Consider the following 19569-nt stretch of genomic DNA (forward strand, 5'->3'; position numbering starts at 1 on the left):
ACCAATGCACCTTTACCATTCATGCCTTCACAAAATAAAATAAAAAATAATGCTTACCTTTAAAACCTTTACCACGCATATACCTTTATCATTCATGCCTATGGGATAAAATTATTTGTAAAGGTATGCTTGGTAAGGTATGTTCCTAGTAAATGCATGCGTGGAAAAGGCATGTTTGTGATAATGCCATTGTTGTAAATGCATTTCGTAGTAAATGCACTTTTGTAAATAATGTTTCCCTAGGAACACTGTCAATGCCATTGCCGTTTTCAAAACTGCTGTTGTTTGGCATGATCTATTGCACTTCTATGCAGCTGGTTTAATCCAAAGGCAGGCGTAGAGGAATAGGAAAATGACCTATTCCATCAATGCCTAGATGACCAAAAATGCACATCAGACATTTAACTATCTGTGTGTATCACTAACTTGCTCTGTATATGTATCACTAACTTGATGTGTATATAAATTATTGGTTCCCTGGAACAACAGAATGTAAATATCATAGTAATACTTTTAATAAATGCAGATGTAGCTGGCACAAAGGGCAATATATCATGTTAGTTTTATACCTTCTGATAGTCTTGCCTATTTAACAGAGCCTATCTCCCACCGCTGGGACTTTCCAAACATTTTTCCAATCATTAATGGACGGCAGACATTTATCTATATTTGGATATGGTATAAAGAAACATGCAACTGAGACAAAGTGAGTCAAAGTGGCAGATTGACATGTAGGTACATCATCTCATGATTTATGAAATTTCTCAAGGCCCTTCAGTTATTGTAAGCCCAGCACAGGTCACCGAGACCTTGGCCATTCTGCAAACTTATTTAAGTGTCATAAAATGAAACCTGAAACAAAATCTTACAAAACCATAAGCAGAGGACTTGGCTACACAATACATAACTTTAACATTATGCATACATATATGCCCTGAAAATGTTATGGACAATTAACCTTTTCTACTCCAAAGATGTAATAGTTACGTCTGATGGCGCAGCACTGAGGAGCCACGGATGTAACCATTACGTCCTGGGACCAGCCCATGGAGGGTGTGCCAGAGGGTCACTCACCTGGGGGGGGCATATTTATTTTAGGTCATTTCTGTCCCCCTTAGGCACCAGGGATAGGTGTGTGTTTTTGTTTCGGGGCAGCTCCTTGGGCACGGGTCTCTCCCCATGGGGGCACATTACTGTTGGCCATTTCTGCCTCCCTTGGGGGCAGATTGGCCTATTTATGTAAGGCCCATCTGCCCCCAAGGGGGGGCAGAAAGCCCACCAGACCCCAGGAAAAATTTCTTTTCAAAAGGAGAGGGTGGGGGTATGGCCATACCCCCACCCCAAATAAATGGGGACCAAGGTGTTCTGCCCACTGGTGGGCAGATGGGGCAATTACCCCAGGTCCATCCCTGGGGGGCATAAAGCCTACTAGATGCCAGGGAATAAAAAAAATGGTTCTGCCCCCACGCCAAATGAAAGGGGTAACAGTCTTTCAAATCTCCCCCAACAAACTAAAAAAACTTATCCCAATGGCAAGCAAGAGGACATTTGATTATTTGGGTTTTGGTTTTACATTTGGGCCATAAGAGTTTGTCTAACTCTCAAAATCGTCCCACTTGGAATGGTGAGGGCTGCACTTTTTGGATTTAGGGACGTTGCCATGTAGAAAAACCTATGAGACCTAGAAACATCTGAAAACTAAACATCTGGGTGAGTCCAGGGTGGTGTATTTCAGATCCACGCCACACCATTTTATTACCCACAATGCTCTGCAAACTTCCAACTTTGCTTGAATAAAATATTTTCCCCACATTTCTGTGATGGAACCTTCCGGAATCTGCAGGAATCCACAAAATTCCTACCACCTAGCATTCTCGCATTTATACCAATAAAAATTCTGCCCCACTTGTCAGCCTAAAAACATTTTTTTTTCCGAACTGCCCTTTTGGACCCGCTTTGGTTCCCCCTCAATTTCAACATGTTTTTGCTCTTTCTTGTCACAGGCACTTAGCCCACCTACACAAGTGAGGTATCATTTTTATCGGGAGACTGAGGGGAACGTTGGGTGGCAGGAAATTTGTGCTGGTGCGGTGATCCCACATATAAATGTGGGGAAAATGTGATTTGTAGCAAAATTTGAGGTTTGCTGTGATTGCTGGGTAAAAAAACACTGGGGGATCCATGTAAGTCACACCTCCTTGGACTCCCTCGGGTGTCTAGTTTTCAGAAATGTCTGGGTTTGGTTGGTTTACCTACATGGCTGCTGAGCCCAGGACCAAAAACTCAGGTCCCCCTATGCAAAAACAGGTAGTTTTGTATTTGATAATTTTGATGTGTCCATGTAGTGTTTTGGGGCATTTCCTGTTGCGGGCACTAGGCCTACCCACGCAAGTGAGGTACCATATTTATCAGGAGACAGGGGAAACGCTGGGTAGAATACATTTTATGGCTCTACTCAGATTACAAAGCTTTGCATTTACAAAATGTGAGGAACAAGGGTTTTTTTGCCAAATATTGAGGTTTGCTAAGGATTCCGGGTACCAGAACCTGGTGAGAGCGCCACAAGTTACCCTATCCTGGGTTCCCCTAGGTGTCTAGTTTTCAGAAATGTCCAGGTTTGGTAAGTGCCCCTAGTTGCCGGTTGAGCTAGAGGCCAAAATCCACAGCTAGGCACTTTGCTGAAAACAGGTCAGTTTTCTTTGGAAAAATGTGATGTGTCTATGTTGTGTTTTGGGGAATTTGCTGTTACGAGCACTAGGCCTACCCACACAAGTGAGGTACCATTTTGATCGGGAGACATGGCAGAACGCTGGGTGGAAGGACATTTGTGGCTCCTCTCAGATTCTAGAACCTTATGCCACCGAAATGTGAGGTAAAAGTGTTTGTTTTGCCAAATTTTAAAGTTTGCTAAGTATTTTGGGTAACAGAACCTGGGGAGAGTGCCACAAGTTACCCCATTATGGGTTCTCCTAGGTGTCCAGTTTAAAAACATGTGCAGGTTTTGTAGGTTTCCCTAGGTGCCAGCTGAGCTAGAGGCCAAAATCCATAGCTAAGTACTTTAAAAAAAAACAGCTCTGTATTCTTTGGAAAAATGTGATGTGTCCAGGTTGCATTTCCTTTTCGCAGGCATTAGCCCTACCTACACAATTGAGGTACCATTTTTATCAGGAGGCTTGGGGGAACACAGAATAGAAGAGCACTTGTTATTGCCCCTTGTCTTTCTCTACATTTTTTCATTCCAAATATCAGGCAGTGTGTAAAAAAGATTGCTCACTGCAACAATCCTATTTGAGAAATGCCCTGTAGTTCACATGCTAGTACTGGGACCCCGGAATTCGGAGACCTGCCAAAAAAAACTGCTTCTTAACACCTTATCTTGCCCATTTTGGCAATACAAAGGTTTCCTTGATACCTATTTTTCACTCTTTATATTTCAACAAATTAATTGCTGTATACCCAGCATACAACGAAAACCTATATCAGGGTGCAGCTCCTTTATTGGCTCTGGGTGCCTAAGGTTCTTGATGAACCTACAAGCACTATATATCCCCACAACCATAAGAATCCAACAGAGATACCAGTATATTGCTTTAAAAAATCTGCCATAGCTGGAAATAGTTATAGAAGAAAATGTGAACGGAACTGGCTCTTTTTTCACCTCAATTTCAATATTTTTTTTATTTAGCTGTTACTTTCTGTAGATAAACCTTAAAGGATCTACGCAAATGCCCCCTGCTGAATTCAAAATATTGTCTACTTTTCAGAAATGTTTAGTTGTCTGGGATCCAGCATTGGTTTCACTCCCATTTCCGTCACTAACTGGAAAGAGGCTGGAAGCACAAAAAATAGTAAAAATGGTGTATGTCCCAGTTAAATGCCAAACGTTTGTTGAAAATTGTAGTTTTCTGATTCGAGTCTGCCTGTTGCTGAAAGCTGAGAAGATGGGGATCTTAGCACTGCAAACCATTTGTTGATGCCATTTTCAGGGAAAAAACACAAGCTTTCTTCTGCAGCTCTTTTTCCCCATTTTTGGTTAAAAAACTACATTTTAGTTGTATTTTGGCTTGTTTCTTGTTATCTTCCAGGGGAACACACACACTCTGGGAACATTTAGAATCCCTAGGATGATGGAAAAAAGAGACACAAATTTGGCAAGGGTAGCTTATTTGCACAAAAAAAGTTACGAAGGCCTTAGCACAAACTGCCCCAAATAACCAAAACAAGACTCTGCACAGGAGGGGGAAAAGGCCTGGCAGCAAAGGGGTTAAGGGAACAAATGTAGATTCCTATACAAACCTTGCCTTGATACATGTCTACAGATACATCTTGATAGGTGACTCTGAATTTGTTATATATCGGTGGCTCTTGGCTTCTATCCTAGATCAGTTAGTACCAAAGGAAGAATGATACCAGTGTGCATTTATATTAGATAGGAACACTGTTGAGCATGCTTTAGGACTTTTGATTCAGGGTACAATATTTGTTAGTCACAACACATTATTGCATTCTGCATAGAAATGTAAAGCGGTTTTCTGGGTTGCACCTTCCTCAACATCATATTCTGAAACAATGTCTTAATACAAAATAGATATCATATGCCATAAAATGACACAAGTGTGGCAGTGATGCACGATGAAATTTGACAAGATATTATGTAATTTCAGTATTCTTATTGATAAAACTCAGACATTTCCAAACCTTGGGGTCAACATACACATACTTCTCCTCTGCCCTCCGTAATCCAAACTGTCCTACAGATATAGAATTGCAATCAGTTCTCTCTCTTTGCTTCAGAAGGGTTTTTCATGTCAAGTATAGTAGAGACGTATGAATGCAGAATCATCCAAGATGAAGATTGCTGTGAGAATTTAAATGTTGAGAATGCCTCTGCTATTGCCATGGTGCTGTCCCTAGCACCATATTAGGCTATATGTGCAGATGTGTTTCACTCCAAGAGTGTTGTAAGGGTTGTGAGTGCATTTTTATTTCCAAATTACTCTCAATGTTAGCTAGGTTGCACCGAGAAAGACATGTCCTGTCAAGCATAAAGGTATGTTCTAGTGCCTGTTTCTGACCATTGTATCTAAATGGAGTCTACTTCATTTCTTGCTGGTGTTTGTCAAGTCGCCTGGGATGTCACTTAGGTCTGAACTCTCTTAAGTGGCTCACATCAACTTCACACCACTTCTTGGTGATTTTGGTCCACCTCCTGCAATCTGGCAACAAGTAGGGCCTAGGTTTCTGATGCCTTGGGAGTAGATGGTGTAGAGTAGCAAGATCAGGTTAGGAGAATAGGCTAAGACCTGAGACTGCTGAACATTTTGGTCATGGTGCTGGCCCAAAAACATTTTTGTAAACCAAAGACGCTGTGATACTACCATGTGGTTTGTTATTATCATCCTATTTATTGCAGTGTTTTCCTTGTTCTAGAATGTATTGGAGTGGCTCAAACCTGACATAATGCTTGAGGGATAGCAGAGTTGGTTGCATCCTTTCCACATACCAAGTAGGTTGTTGGACACCTGCCTCTCTTTTAATTCACATTTTATTCCTTGTTTGTGACTGCAAATTGGTAATGGATGCTTTCTAGGCTCCCAAATGGGCATGTGCTGAACCACGTTCCTAATCATTGGATTGTTGCAGTTAGCAATCTATTTTTCTAATTTGTCAGGATGTTGTGCCATAGTCTGTTTTCTTTTTGTGTTTGGTGTCTGTGTGCACCTCTCCTGTTAAATTTTCTCTTGCTTCTTTTTTGACAAATGGTTCACAGCCACCCTCTGCAACTTCTTCATGTTGCTCATTATGTTCCTCCTCTCCATGACTGTGACATATGCCAAAATGTTACATTGGAAATGCAAACAATTTAACTGTGTTATGGTGCATTCATTTTTATTTTCCTGTGTATCATCTGTTGCTCTTGTCTCCAATATGTTGATTTTCACCATTGATACAATGTATTCATGTATGTATTGGTATTTACATAGCAGGAAACTAATTGGAAAACACCGGAGCAATGTACATTACAGGTGGTGTTGGGGAAACATTGTAGATTCAGTACAACAAGTGGGAATTAGATAAACTAAATTTGACACATATTCAGGGACAGGGAAATTAACGTTCATATTTATACTTTTTGCGTTGTTTTTTTACCCAAAAGCAGCACAAACTTACAAAATACAAGAGGGGCATATTTATACTCTGTTTGCGTCGAATGTGCGTCAAAAGTCAGCGCAAACCTTGCACCATATTTATACTATGAAGGCCGACCCCGCAAACGTCAAAATTCCTCCTTGTGCGTAATTTTCTGGATGCGGGAAACCGCCTTGCGTTAATGACATACAAGGTAGGCTTTTTCGTCCCAAAAATGACTTTAAGGCCTGTGCGCCTTATTTATACTCCTGCTTCATTTTGACGCACAGGAGGGGGCAGGCCTTAAAAAACAGCACCCAGCCTCTTGTGCGCCGTTTTTTAACGCCTGGTGAGGGCAGGCGTTAAGGGACCTGTGGGCTCATGTAGTCACCCCCTGCCATCGCCACCCACCCCTGGAGGATGCCCATGGATGACAGAGACCCATTCCAGGTAAGTTCAGGTAAGTAGAGGTAAGTATTTTTGTATAAAAAGATTTAGTGGCATGGGGGGGCCTAACTTGGCTCCCCTACATGCCACTGTGCCTAATGGTCATGCCCAGGGGACAAAAGTTCCCTGGGCTTGGCCATTGGGCAGGGGGACATGACAGGACTCATTTCCATGGGGGTTGTGCATCAAAAAATGGCGCATGTCCGGTTAGAGCCATGGTTTTTTACTCTAAGAGTCATTCTTTTTACTCTGACCAGCCCACAGCACCGGCTAACGTCAATCCATAAATAAGGCACCCGCCTGGTGCGTTGGAATGGTGTTAGCCGGCGGTACATTTTTTGACGCAAACCAGCGGCGGCGCTGGTTTGTGTCAAAAGGTATAAATATGGGCCAATAATATTTTGTATGTTTGGTCTGCTTTTGCATCAAAAAACTATGCAAATATGGTGCTAAAAAAGTATAAATATTGGCCAAAGTGTTTTGCCCTGAATCAGAAAATATTGGGCCTAGTGCTGAGTCCGCCGTCGGAACCTTATTCCCAGGTTCCAAAGGTGGTACTGAGAGCAGCTAACCACAGCATATCTCCTACTAATATCCACTGCCTCTGGATCTTCCTCTCTGGTGGTTGCAGTCACAGGTAAGTAGTGTTTTTTGCAATTTTATGGCATAACCTCTGGATGCATGCTATATAAGTGCAAAGGCATGCCTTTTAAGACTATTCTATCCGTACCTGAAAACCTCTTTGTCACTTGTCACTGGGATAGTGGCGATGAGCTTGTCTGTACTGCTAGATCCAATGCTTTGGATGGATTTGCAGACCAGCAGACTTTTAAATAGACAAGAATCCAAACTGGCACCTACACTGGCTAATCTGTCCTTTTCTCACTATCTGAACTTGATTTTTCACTGCCATACTTTCATCCTGCTGAAAGCAAGGGGAAGGTGATAGCAAATTAACCCATGTGCTTCGGTATGCGCAAAAAGTGTGTTCTGTACACTTTTGTGCTTCTGTGCTCCTTTACTTTTCTTTCTGGGGTATTTCAGGATGTTTTGGGCAAAATGGAGGGATTTCTCTTTCCAGTAGCAATTTTATTGCACACTCACAATATTTTCACATACATCTCTCATTATATTGCTCTTCTACAACATTCCCACATACTCATGTGCTCTATTATGCACAATATTGTTCTTTTACAGTGGAAACAGGTTGTCATTCTTTAAACACAAAAATTATGTTTCTGAGTCAACGATACTGTAACCTGCATGCTAAATTATGGAGTGCTAAAAAAAATAGGTTTTTGAGCACTTTGTGCCTGATCTACAAGAGAGTGGCGCATTAGTCCCGATGTGACACTTTTTTTGCACCACCCCTGCCCCACCTAACGACACCATGGTTGTGCTGGTATTTACAATATGGTGCACCATGGCACTAGTTTCCACAATAGCATCATAATTTATGACGCTATTGTGGCGCTTTGCTGATTTAGCACCCCAAATTAAGGCACTAGTGCAACAAAGCGCCAGGAAAGCCTATAGACTATTATGGGCCCATCACTTTAAAATGACGGAAAAAATGTTGCAATGAAATCTTGTAGATTTTACTGTGCCATTGTTTGCGGCCTCCATGCGTGGGAATGCCCCCTTGCATACATTATACCTGGTGCAGGTATAATGTGGCGCAAGGCGTTACAAAGTGGTGCAATGCTAGCATTGCGCTACTTTGTAAATATGGCAAAGGAGAATGGCTTCCTTAATGCCACATTAGTGTAAAAAGATTATGCTAGTGTCGCAATAAGAGGTGCTAGGGTCTTGTAAATCTGACCCTTTGTACCTTCCCTCTCTACAGCTGCAGTGTTCCTTGAGAATGTGAGAGTGATTGTCCCAGTATACCTCAAACATAGGTATGTAATCCTGGATGTAGAGTTCTAAAAGAAGATACTTTGTTTGCCATGGAGGCATATTTTCTTTCACTGACAAGCAAGAGGAGGAAAATTCACTACGCCATAAGCTTTCTCCACAAAGTGATATTTGTATCTGCAATCGGAGGAGACACTTCAGGGGAAATCTCAAGGGTAAAATTGGGCAATACCCTTGTTGGGCAGTGGAATTTCTGCCAACAAATAAGAGCTCTGGGAAATGTACATACAAAGAGAAAGTGCATTTCCAATGGCTACCTATATCCCTTGCAAACCAAAGTAAACTGGGGCTTTTCCCTAACATTTTTGGAACACAAGATCAACTTTCAAGTGAAAATCCACTGCCCTTTCAGAGGAAGTCTTTCAGAGAGATAACTCCTCCAGACGTGGTGATGAACAACCCATTTTAGATTTTGTGAGTGCTCCGTCAACTCTGATGCTGAACATACCACTGCAACTCCTTGGAGTTTATAGTGGATCCTTGGGGGTCTTTATTTGCAGGATGTCCACTGTCAACAGAACCCTAACAATGGCAAGCACTGTGGAGGTGCAAACCAGAAATCCGCCCTTTTTGGCAGATTTGCTAAAACCACCCTGCTGTCAATCAGGTTCGTAATTGACAAAACTATCAAATATGAATTGTATTGGATATCAGACTATGACTGTCCTGTGACATTTTTTATCTACATTATTATTATTATTATTATTATTATTATTATTATTATCATCATCGTCGTCATCGCCATGATTTGGCATACCATAACATGTACAGTTATCAAATATACTGAACGGCTGTTTCAACATGGAAACTAATGCTGTTCTACTGTCCTGCTGTTCTTTTGTTTTATAGAATAAGAGAGTTTTGTACATGTAAACAAACAACAACAGAGATAGCATATTGTAGCAATGTAATTTAATTTCCTCAAAACTCTTCCTTGCTGCAATTACAATATTGCTAAGCATCGTTGATAAGGTGTCATTATGCAAAGCAGCAGGCAAGACTGCTCTCTGCATATCTCACCTTCATTTGTTTCAAATTACTAGCTCGTGCAAAGTAGCACAAATTGAGAGCTAGTTGGTACTGTTTTCCTGGAATGGTTTCATTTGCAGAAACACTTAACATGCATTAAACAAAGCTGATAAGATTTCAGTGGAGAAATTTTGTAATAGAATGTCCCTTTCGAAATGTATTTCAACAGACGAAGCTTTCTAAGATTCCTAAAACACCTTACTCTTTTCCTCAAGGTGCATTTTATTACTCTTTTTCTACTTATAAAAACTCAACCCAAACCTATAACAATGTTCACAATGTGTTTCACTAAAACAATTTGTTTAGTTTGCTGAGTAGATGTAATTATTCTCAGGTTGTGCTAACGCTTAGCTTTCAACAAGGATGTTGTGAGGAATCTCTTCTTAATTAGATCACTCACACGCCAGGTTTCTAGCCCAAATGTCACCAGTCAATATTATTCTACAACTCATAGTTTTACTTAATATACATTTTCTCATCATTTGGTGCAGTCATCAGCTTTATAGAGCGGTTGTTGTCTCGTTCCCTTAATCATTAGAGATTGCCATGCAATATGTTATGTTATAGAATATATGTCTGACCATTTTTATGTTTGTATTATTAGTAGAGGGGTGGAAAAGACAGTTGGTGGTTGTGTTTGGCTCCTAGAAGCTAATGCACTTATCCATACATTTCGTAGGTTTTAACTTATTTTTTTTTTCGTATTAGAAGTTAGAGGTTTATAGGCTGAAAGAATGCTAGTCGTGTTTTTGGTCCCTTTACGTTTTGAAATTTGTAATGCTGTATTTTACTTTGTGAGGGGCTCTTTACCCGCCATTCATCACTCAGGGCCAGATTTATACTTTTTGATGCAAAACTGCGCTAACACAGTTTTGCGTCAAAAAGTTTAGCGCTGGCTAGCGCCATTTCTTAACGCCAACCTATGCGTCAAATTTATACTTTGACGCTGAGTTGTGCCAAGAATAGGTTAGAGTAATTTTTCCTGATGCTGACCATTGCACCTCGTCGTAAAGCAAAATGACGTTAACGCAGGAAAAATGACTCTAATCTCGTTTACGACATGGAAACATGTCGCAAAACGGACATGCGCCATTTTTCACCGCAATAGTGTCAAAAAGTGACTCGAACAGTGCTAAGGAGCCCCAAAATGGATCTCAGAAGCCAGGAGAGACCACAGGGAGACCCCAGACAGCCAGGAACCAGCCAGGAGGACAACAACAAGACCCAGGGGAGAGACAAGAAGAGGAAGTGTCGCTTCAGCGCAGAGGAGCATGAAATACTGCTTAGAGAGGTGACGAAGCACAAGAACCAACTCTTTATTGCCTCTAAATTGCCAATTGGGTGGAGAGAGGCAATTTGGCAAAAGTTTGTGTACAAGATTAACATTGTAGCAGAGGTCAGGAGAACTGTCACTGAGTGCAAGAAACGCTGGCATGACTGCAAGCGGAGGACAAAGGAAAAAATGGCAAGGAAAAGGAAGGCAGCACTGCAGACCGGAGTTGGGAGTCTAGCTTCACAAGAGGACTTGGGCGAGATGGAGGAGAAGGCTGCAGCCATCATCCCGGAGGAAATCATCACTGGTATTGCAGGACAGGACCATGCAGACTACCAGGAAACAACACATATGCAGGGTAAGTTGCATGGGGGACATATATGACTAAATGTCAAGTGCAAGAAGGGGGAGGCACATACCTACTACACAATGCATTTCAGCCCTGCAAATCAGGCAGTGGAAAGGGCAAAGGGGCACGGCACAGGACTCCCTGCACTGCCCATGCCAGGTGCATGGGCTGTGCAGGGGCATCCAGGGGCACAGCACAACACCAGCAACCTTTACATGTTGGTACACCGCCATGCCAAGGCGGGGTACACCGCCATGTCAAGGCTGGTGGAAATGCTGAAGCAGACCACGGGGTAGGGTAGAATGTAAAACTCGTCTGGCGTCACAGGACAGCTGGAATTGACAGAATGTAAACTAGAGGACAATGGCCAGTCTCACACCATTGGCTCAAGCAGCATTCACCATTGACAGCATTTGACACAAATACCTGTGCTGTGTGTGCTGGTCAATTAGGAAATGATGTACACAGCAGTAATCTCATACCCATGCTGCCCAATCCTGAGTCTACCCCTGTGTCACAATAGCTGCAATGCCACCATGCAACATATCAGGTGTCATAGTGCTGAGACAGCTGCATTGAGGGGGAGGACATATGTGTGTAGGAAGTCAAACACACCTGCATAGTCACAAGAAGAAATTGAACTCTGGCAGGTCCATCAGTGAAATGTAATGTAGCACACACATGCACACATCAACATGAGAAACTACCAGTGGTAACACCTGAATTGTCTCATGGAAATGCCATGCATGGTGAGGTTCTAGGTCTCAGCACCGCATAGGTGTAGGTAAAAAATGATAGACTGGGACTGGGCCATATTGTTATGTGTGGAGCTGTGGCATCAGCACACAATCATTGCAAGGCCTCACCATGCAAATGGAATCAGAGGGAGGGTTGATGAGGACAAGAAAGGGGCAAGTCACCATTTGGACAGAACACACACCAAGAAGATGTGTCTCAGACAAACTGCCCACACTACATGTGACATGCAAGTGGGGAATAGGGCTGAGAGACTGCAAACATTAATGACAGGAACAATGCATGGGAACCAAGATGACAATGTACCACCAACAGGAAGTCAGTGACGTCACATTACAACTGGCACAACACAGACACACTAATTGTGCAATATCTCATTGTAGAGGAGAATGGCTGTCCTGTGGATCTGCCTGTCCTGGACTACCCTGATGACCTGGATGACCAGCTCACAACCATCCACCAGGAAACCCTCCAAGATGTCCTGGGAACCCTCCAGACACAACCTCCAGTCACACAGAGGAGCATTCATGTATCAGCCATCCCAGAGGACCCACCCACCACCCCAATAGTATGTCCTGCCAGCTCAAAAACAGTTGAGGACTCTGATGACACAGGGACCACCTTTGGGAGGAAGGTAGTCGGAGTACAGCAGGAGCTGGCCAAGGAGGTGTGGGTGGGAATGCAAACTATGGCAGCCAGCCTTGAGGGGATGAACATTTGCATGATGATGTCCACAGAACAGACAGCAGCCAAGCAAGTCACATAATCCCTACTTCATGGAGTCCAACAGTGTGTGAGGGACCTAACCACTGCTGTGAGGGAGTTGCCACAACACCTGCCCTCCCAATCTTGCTGCTGCATGCATGACAACAAGCTGGACTCCATGCACCAGGAACTTGCCTCCCTCAGGGCAGAAATGGCTGCCTACCACAGGGATGTTGCTGCCATACTCAGTAATCAGCAGCTCCTCCTTGTTGCAGTGATGCCATATGTAGTTCAACAGATGGCAGCTGCCGGGAATTTGGTGTCCACTTCTTCAACCACAGAAGTGTGTGTTGCTCCCTCAAACCCACCAACACCACCATCAAGGGCAGAGAAGGCAACACACACATCAGAGGGTGAAGATGTGGAACAGATCTTCTTTACTCGTAGGAGTACCCGGTAGTACCAGCCCATGCTGCATGGGCACTGATTTTCCTTTGTCCTGTGCTTGACAACATGCAAGTGTTGCTACAGTTGGTGACTGCTAAAAATGGGGTCTTTGGTTGGCAGTCAGGTTACCCCCTGTCCAAGCAAGGACCCCTACTCTAGGCAGGGTAAGTCATGCACAATCCAATTTATCCTGTGCCCACCCTCTGGTAGCTTGGCACTGAGCAGTCAGGTTTAACTTAAAAGGCAATGTGTAAAGTATTTGTGCAATAAATCATACAATAACACCATATAGCACCACAGAAATACACCACACACTGTTTAGAAAAATATACAATATTTATCTGGATAAATGCAGGTCAAAACGATTAAAGATGCAATACGTCAATGTTGAGATATCACTGAGAAGTGATATAAAGTGTCTTAAGTCTTTGAAAAGCAAACAAAGTCTCTTTCAAGCACGAAGTACCTAGTTTGCGTGAAAAATCTCCACAAAGACCCGCAGAGGAGGAGATGCGTGGAAACAAAGGGGTGTGCGTTGATTTCTCTAGCCGCACACGGCAATGCCTCATTTAGTTTTCACGCAGGGACGGCTGTGCGTCCATTTATGGTGCTCGGTCGTGGATCCTCTTTGGGTTGCCGGGTTTTCGGATGCACCAGGGATGATGCGTGGATTTCCTGCGCTGGCAGGACGAAGTCACAGGAGCTGCGTCTATTCTATGGGCGTTGCATCACATTTTCTACCACACAGCAGACGCTGCGTCGATTCCTCTCTGGAAGTCGCAATGCGTTGTTCTGAATCGGCTTTGCATCGTTCTGGTGGGTTGTGCGTTGAATTTCCAGTCGCTACGCTGGCACTGCATCAATCTTCTCGCTACGAAGTCAGGCTGCGTAGTTCCGGATCAGCATGCAGTGAAATTTTCACCACGGTGCAGGCTGTGCATCGAATTTCACCGCACAAGGAGTCCTTCTTGTAGAGATGAAGGGGCTGATTCTAATCCTGGCCGGCGGCGGAGGCCGCCCGCCAGAATTCTGCCCCCATAATACCGCTCCGCGGTCAGAAGACCGCGGAGGGTATTATGAGTTTTTCCCTGGGCTGGCGGGCGGTCTCCAAAAGACCGCCCGCCAGCCCAGGGAAAAACTCCCTTCCCACGAGGATGCCGGCTCGTAATCGAGCCGGCGGAGTGGGAAGGTGCGACGGGTGCAGTAGCACCCGTCGCGTATTTCAGTGTCTGCAAGGCAGACACTGAAATACCTTGCGGGGCCCTCTTACGGGGGCCCCTGCCGTGCCCATGCCATTGGCATGGGCACGGCAGGGGCCCCCAGGGGCCCCGCGACCCCCCCTACCGCCATCCTGTTCATGGCGGCTTTCCCGCCATGAACAGGATGGCGGTAGGGGGGGGCAGAATCCTCATGGCTGCGGAGCGCGCTCCGCAGCCATGGAGGATTCAAACGAGCAGCGGAAAGTCGGCGGGAGACCGCTGACTTTCCGCTTCTGACCGCGGCTGAACCGCTGCGGTCAGAATGCTCGTTGGAGCACCGCCAGCCTGTTGGCGGTGCTCCCGTGGTCGGTGGCCCTGGCGGCCACCGGCCGCCAGGGTCAGAATGACCCCCGAAGTCTTTTTGGTCCTGAGCATTCACGGAATAGGGGACAAGCTCTATCTAAGCCCTTGAAGAACACTTCTTCACCACAGCCAGAGAGCAGAAAGGCAGCAGTCCTTCACAAAAAGCAGACAGATGAGTCCTTTGGGCAGGCAGGCAGGCAGTTCTTCTTGGCAGGATGCAGGTTGTGGTTCCAGTTTCTTCTCCATGAAGTGTCTGGGTTGGTAGGGGCAGAGGCCCTGTTTATATACACAAATGTGCCTTTGAAGTGGGGGAGACTTCAAAGAGTGGCTTAGAAGTGCACAAGATCCCCTTTTCAGTTCAATCCTGTCTGCCAGGGTCCCAGTAGGGGGTGTGGCAGTCCTTTGTGTGAGGGAAGGCTACTGTCCTTTGACATTCAAGTGTCAGGTTCTCTACCCTACCAGCCCAGGAAGACCAATTCAAAATGCAGATGTATGCAAGTGAGGCTGAGTATCATGTGTTTGGTGAGTGTCTGAGTACTAAATATGACCTTCCTACTCCTTTCAGATCTGCAGCTACCACTCAAACAATGTATGAGGGCAGCCCCAATGTTAGCCTAGGAAGGGAACAGGCCTCACAGCAGTGTGAAAACGAATTTAGGAGTTTTACACTACCAGGACATGAAAACTACACAGGTACATGTCCTGCCTTTTGCCTACACAGCACCGTGCCCTTTGGGTTACCTAGGGAATACCTGGGGAGTTTTAGGCTTGGCAAGTACTTTTAAATGCCAAGTCGAATTGGCAGTGAAACTGCACACACAGGCCTTGCAATTGCAGGCCTGAGACAAGGTTAAGGGGCCACATAAGTGGATGGCACAATCAGTGCTGCAGGCTCACTAGTAGAATTTAATCTACAGGCCCTGGGCACATATAGTGCACTTTACTAGGGACTTATAAGTAAATTAAATAGTCCAATTGGATATGATCCAATGTTACCATGTTTAAAGGGAGAGAGCATATGTACTTTAGCACTGGTTAGGAGTGGTAAAGTGTGCAGAGTCTTAAACCCAGCAAAAACAGTATCTAAAAAATGGAGGGAGGCAGGCAAAAAGTTAGCGGTGACCATCCTAAGGCTGTCAGGTCTAACAGTCCCATACACTATTCTCCGACACACTGTTAACCTTTCCACTATGGACTGCAATTGTCTCTGACTACTCAATTGGCAATTCATGTTCCTCTGCACCGAACTACACTTCACCTCAGCATGTCTAAAGACATGTCCCTCGACCTTGCACTTGTGTTGTTGCATCTCAATAGAATGCTTTACACTAATGGGGTCACAGACCTGGACTATGTAAATATTGCACTACAGCACTTTAAAATAAACAGCACCTACACACCCAGTTTGTCTCTGTGTAATGTGAAACATCTACTTTGCTGGAGATTTGTGATGTGTGTAAAATATCTATGGTCAAAGAGTGTCAGTACCAGAGTGCAGAAATAATGTGGGCAGATTTCTACGCATAAGGTATCTACAAGATGAATGTCAATGCTGGCCACATCTCCTACAAGCAAGTCACTGTGTATGTGACATTTGCTTTAAAACATTCATGCCTCACCCACAACATTCAACAGGAATGGCTGTGTAAGAGCGCTTGGCCAATAACAGCAGCTGGGAGAACAAGTAAAACACACTGGCATGAAATTTGTATACTTGACCTCATCTGAAATTAGCACTACTCAGTTTAGCAGTGTTCACATGAACTTCAGGCTGCAGTCAGTCGTCCCACAGTGCCCAACATCACGACACAGAAACAAAACAATTACAGCTTAAAAAGCACAGCTACCTGTCCATTACATGGGAACCATAGTCATGTTGAGTGGTGGGTACAATGGATGGCAGATGCATTGAGATTTAGATTTGTTGAAGCTGCCAATGTGGCAACTCATTTGGAAGTGGGAATGAACATGTCAAGAGAGGGATGTGAATGCCGGATGGAATTCACAGGCCAACAGACAATTGGCACTGTACACTCATGCAAAGACCCTGAGCCCCAATCATATGACACATGCATTAAGGGAGTACCTACGTTTTTAATAAGTATGTACGGAACAGAACTTAAAACTATGTAAAACACCCATACTAACCTGATCTATCCTAACTATACATTACCCACAACTGGCCCTAACTACCCTATGCTAAGCTTACTTACAACACACGCTAAACATTTGCCCTCCACCCTCCTTATATGATGAGACACATGCATGACAACATATACTAACCTAAACATATACTGCCTAATACTAAACAAATATATATATTTTTGTATTTAAAATAAATGTGAGGGATTTGTTTATTTAAATACACAAAAGCACCAACATTAACCCCACCCACCCACCCACAAACTAACATGTAATAATATGAAAAACCACCCCAAAACCTACTTATCCTATATAAACAACTACCCTACTATAACCTATCACTAAACCCCTTAAACCCACTACAAAACAGGCTGAGGAATGAGGAGGGAGGGGACTGAATTAGGGGCGAGGGGAGGCAAGGGTTCACAGTTTGGCCCTCCTCAGTGTCTTTTTAATTACCTTCAGTCTCCGTGTATTTTTGTCCACATCCTTCTGAATGGTGACAAGCTTTTCTAACACCTTCTTCATGTCCTTCTGGAGCTCAGCAATTGCGGCCATGTCCATTGCAGCAGGTGTGGTTGTCTGTGTTGCAGAGGTTGATGGTGCAGCAGGTGTGGTGGTCTGTGGTGCAGAGGTTGACGGTGCAGCAAGTGAGGTAGATGTGACGGTGGTCGTTGTGGTACTGTGTGCAGTTGTGGTGGTGGCTACAACCTTTGTGGCCAATGCCAGTCCCCCTTGGATGAAAGCCCGCCATTCCCCTGTGGCTCGCTCTCTTTGATAGCATCTTGCCATCTTCTGGTACGCAGACTCCACATCCAAGATGTGTCAGTATCTCATTGCCCGCTTCTGGAAAGCCCTGTTTCCGCAACCTCCACGTTGGCAGCTGTAAAAAAGAGACAGGCAACCATCAGTGTCATCATTGTGGGATGCAGGTACAGATGATAATCTAACATTCTGCCTCAATTTGCACATGCAGTCCAAATGACAGCCAGATAATTCAATGTCCCTGATGAATGCAATAGCAACGCTGCCTTCCCATCATGTCTTTTTCATTACAGCAAAGCACAACAAGAGTTGGACCAAATAAAGTGATCTGTGTATTGATGTAGTGCAATGTGTCACAATGCAAATGCAGCAACTACTTCATATGGGCCAGGCCGACTAATCTTTATCATCTGAGTCAACTTCCAAAGCACACAAGACCAGTGACTTGTAGATGTAATTGGCAGGATGGTATGCAGTAGCTAATTATAAGGGGTCAGTGTTGTTTGTGACACATGCATGCTTGAATGTGATGACAGTCATCTACACTGTGACCATCACATCTACCTACATAAAAGTTGTTCCCCTACCCCTGAGCTTCAGGGGGGATGGGCATGCAATACATCATCACAACTGTCAAGGACAACCACAAAGTCATGTCTACTTGTACATGCATTAAGTGAGTGGAACACATGTAAGAAGGGCTGCCACCTAGATGTAAGGTATCCATACGTCATTGACATCTACATTCATGTGTCCAGTTGTGGACAACCATCAACACCTGATCTGCCAACACAATTCACAAAACACCCACATTGATGCCAGCACATGTCTGGCCTTGAGCTACATGCACGCCAAATGCATACACATTAGCGTCACGTAAATGGAGTACAATTTATGGGGATACATGCTGGGGACAGTTACCCATACAATCCTACATGTACATTACAATACAGGGATGCACAATTTTGTGTGAAAAACAGATGGTTCACTGTTTTGGGAGAATGAGGGTACCACCCAGTGCCAATATACTGACACTGGAGAACTTTCAAGTCACATGAGGGCCTACATGTGGCTTGTAATCACCTTGTTCACACGCTGCTGCCTATTGCACAGAACAAGACTCACAAGATATGACTCTCTGCCTGTGAATGTCTAACCCTTGCACGGACCACTATGTCAACATCTAGTCAAGTAATATATCCGATCACGTGCCAGCTCAACATATCTTGAAATGAGTGTAACACACAAGAGTCACTCACACAACAGCTACAATCACTACACAGGACAGATATTATCACACTTACTGGATACGTCTGGGTCCTGAAATCGAGCCACTCCCCGATGGTATATGGTGCAGGTCCACCTGTTAAACATGTGAAGGAAATATATGCTCAATGTCAGATCACTCTACACACGTGTGGACAACATATCACAGTGTGCAACATTTTACATGAGTGATCTGGTGATCCTGCATGTAGACAGTCCAACAGACATACCACTGCAAACTCACATTGACACTGACACTCCAGTTTGTGATAGCCACACTTCTCGACACATGCACTGGGCCTAACAATCATGTGGTGCTAAACCCGACTACAACCATTTGTGGCTAATCCATTTCAGATGGTGCTCAATGTAATGATTTGTATTTTGGTGACAATTTCAATGGCACTTCCCTGGTGCACTGGAATACAAGTGACTCAGTTATTGAGGCTTGTGCATCAATGGACACTGAGTTACTGTGTGATGGACATGTGGCTCAATTTTCAGTCTGCAATATCATGCATTCAGGGGTCCATGACAGATGTGGCACAGTTGTATGTAGGTAACAAATGCCCCATTGACAGTGTCCCCTTAGCCGTATATCCCCCTTTGCCAAAATAATGGCAGGGATCATGTGTGTGTGTAATGGTGAATAAGGGCCACATGTACGAAGATCAGGTTTTGTGAGTCACACATTGTGAGACTTAGCAACTCGCAATTTATGAGTAAGATAATCTGACGTACAACACTAGCAATGACACTGTTTGCAAATCATAAATGGGGTA

Source organism: Pleurodeles waltl, chromosome 8 (genome assembly GCF_031143425.1).
Source record: "Pleurodeles waltl isolate 20211129_DDA chromosome 8, aPleWal1.hap1.20221129, whole genome shotgun sequence".
In the NCBI taxonomy this organism is placed as follows: Eukaryota; Metazoa; Chordata; class Amphibia; order Caudata; family Salamandridae; genus Pleurodeles; species Pleurodeles waltl.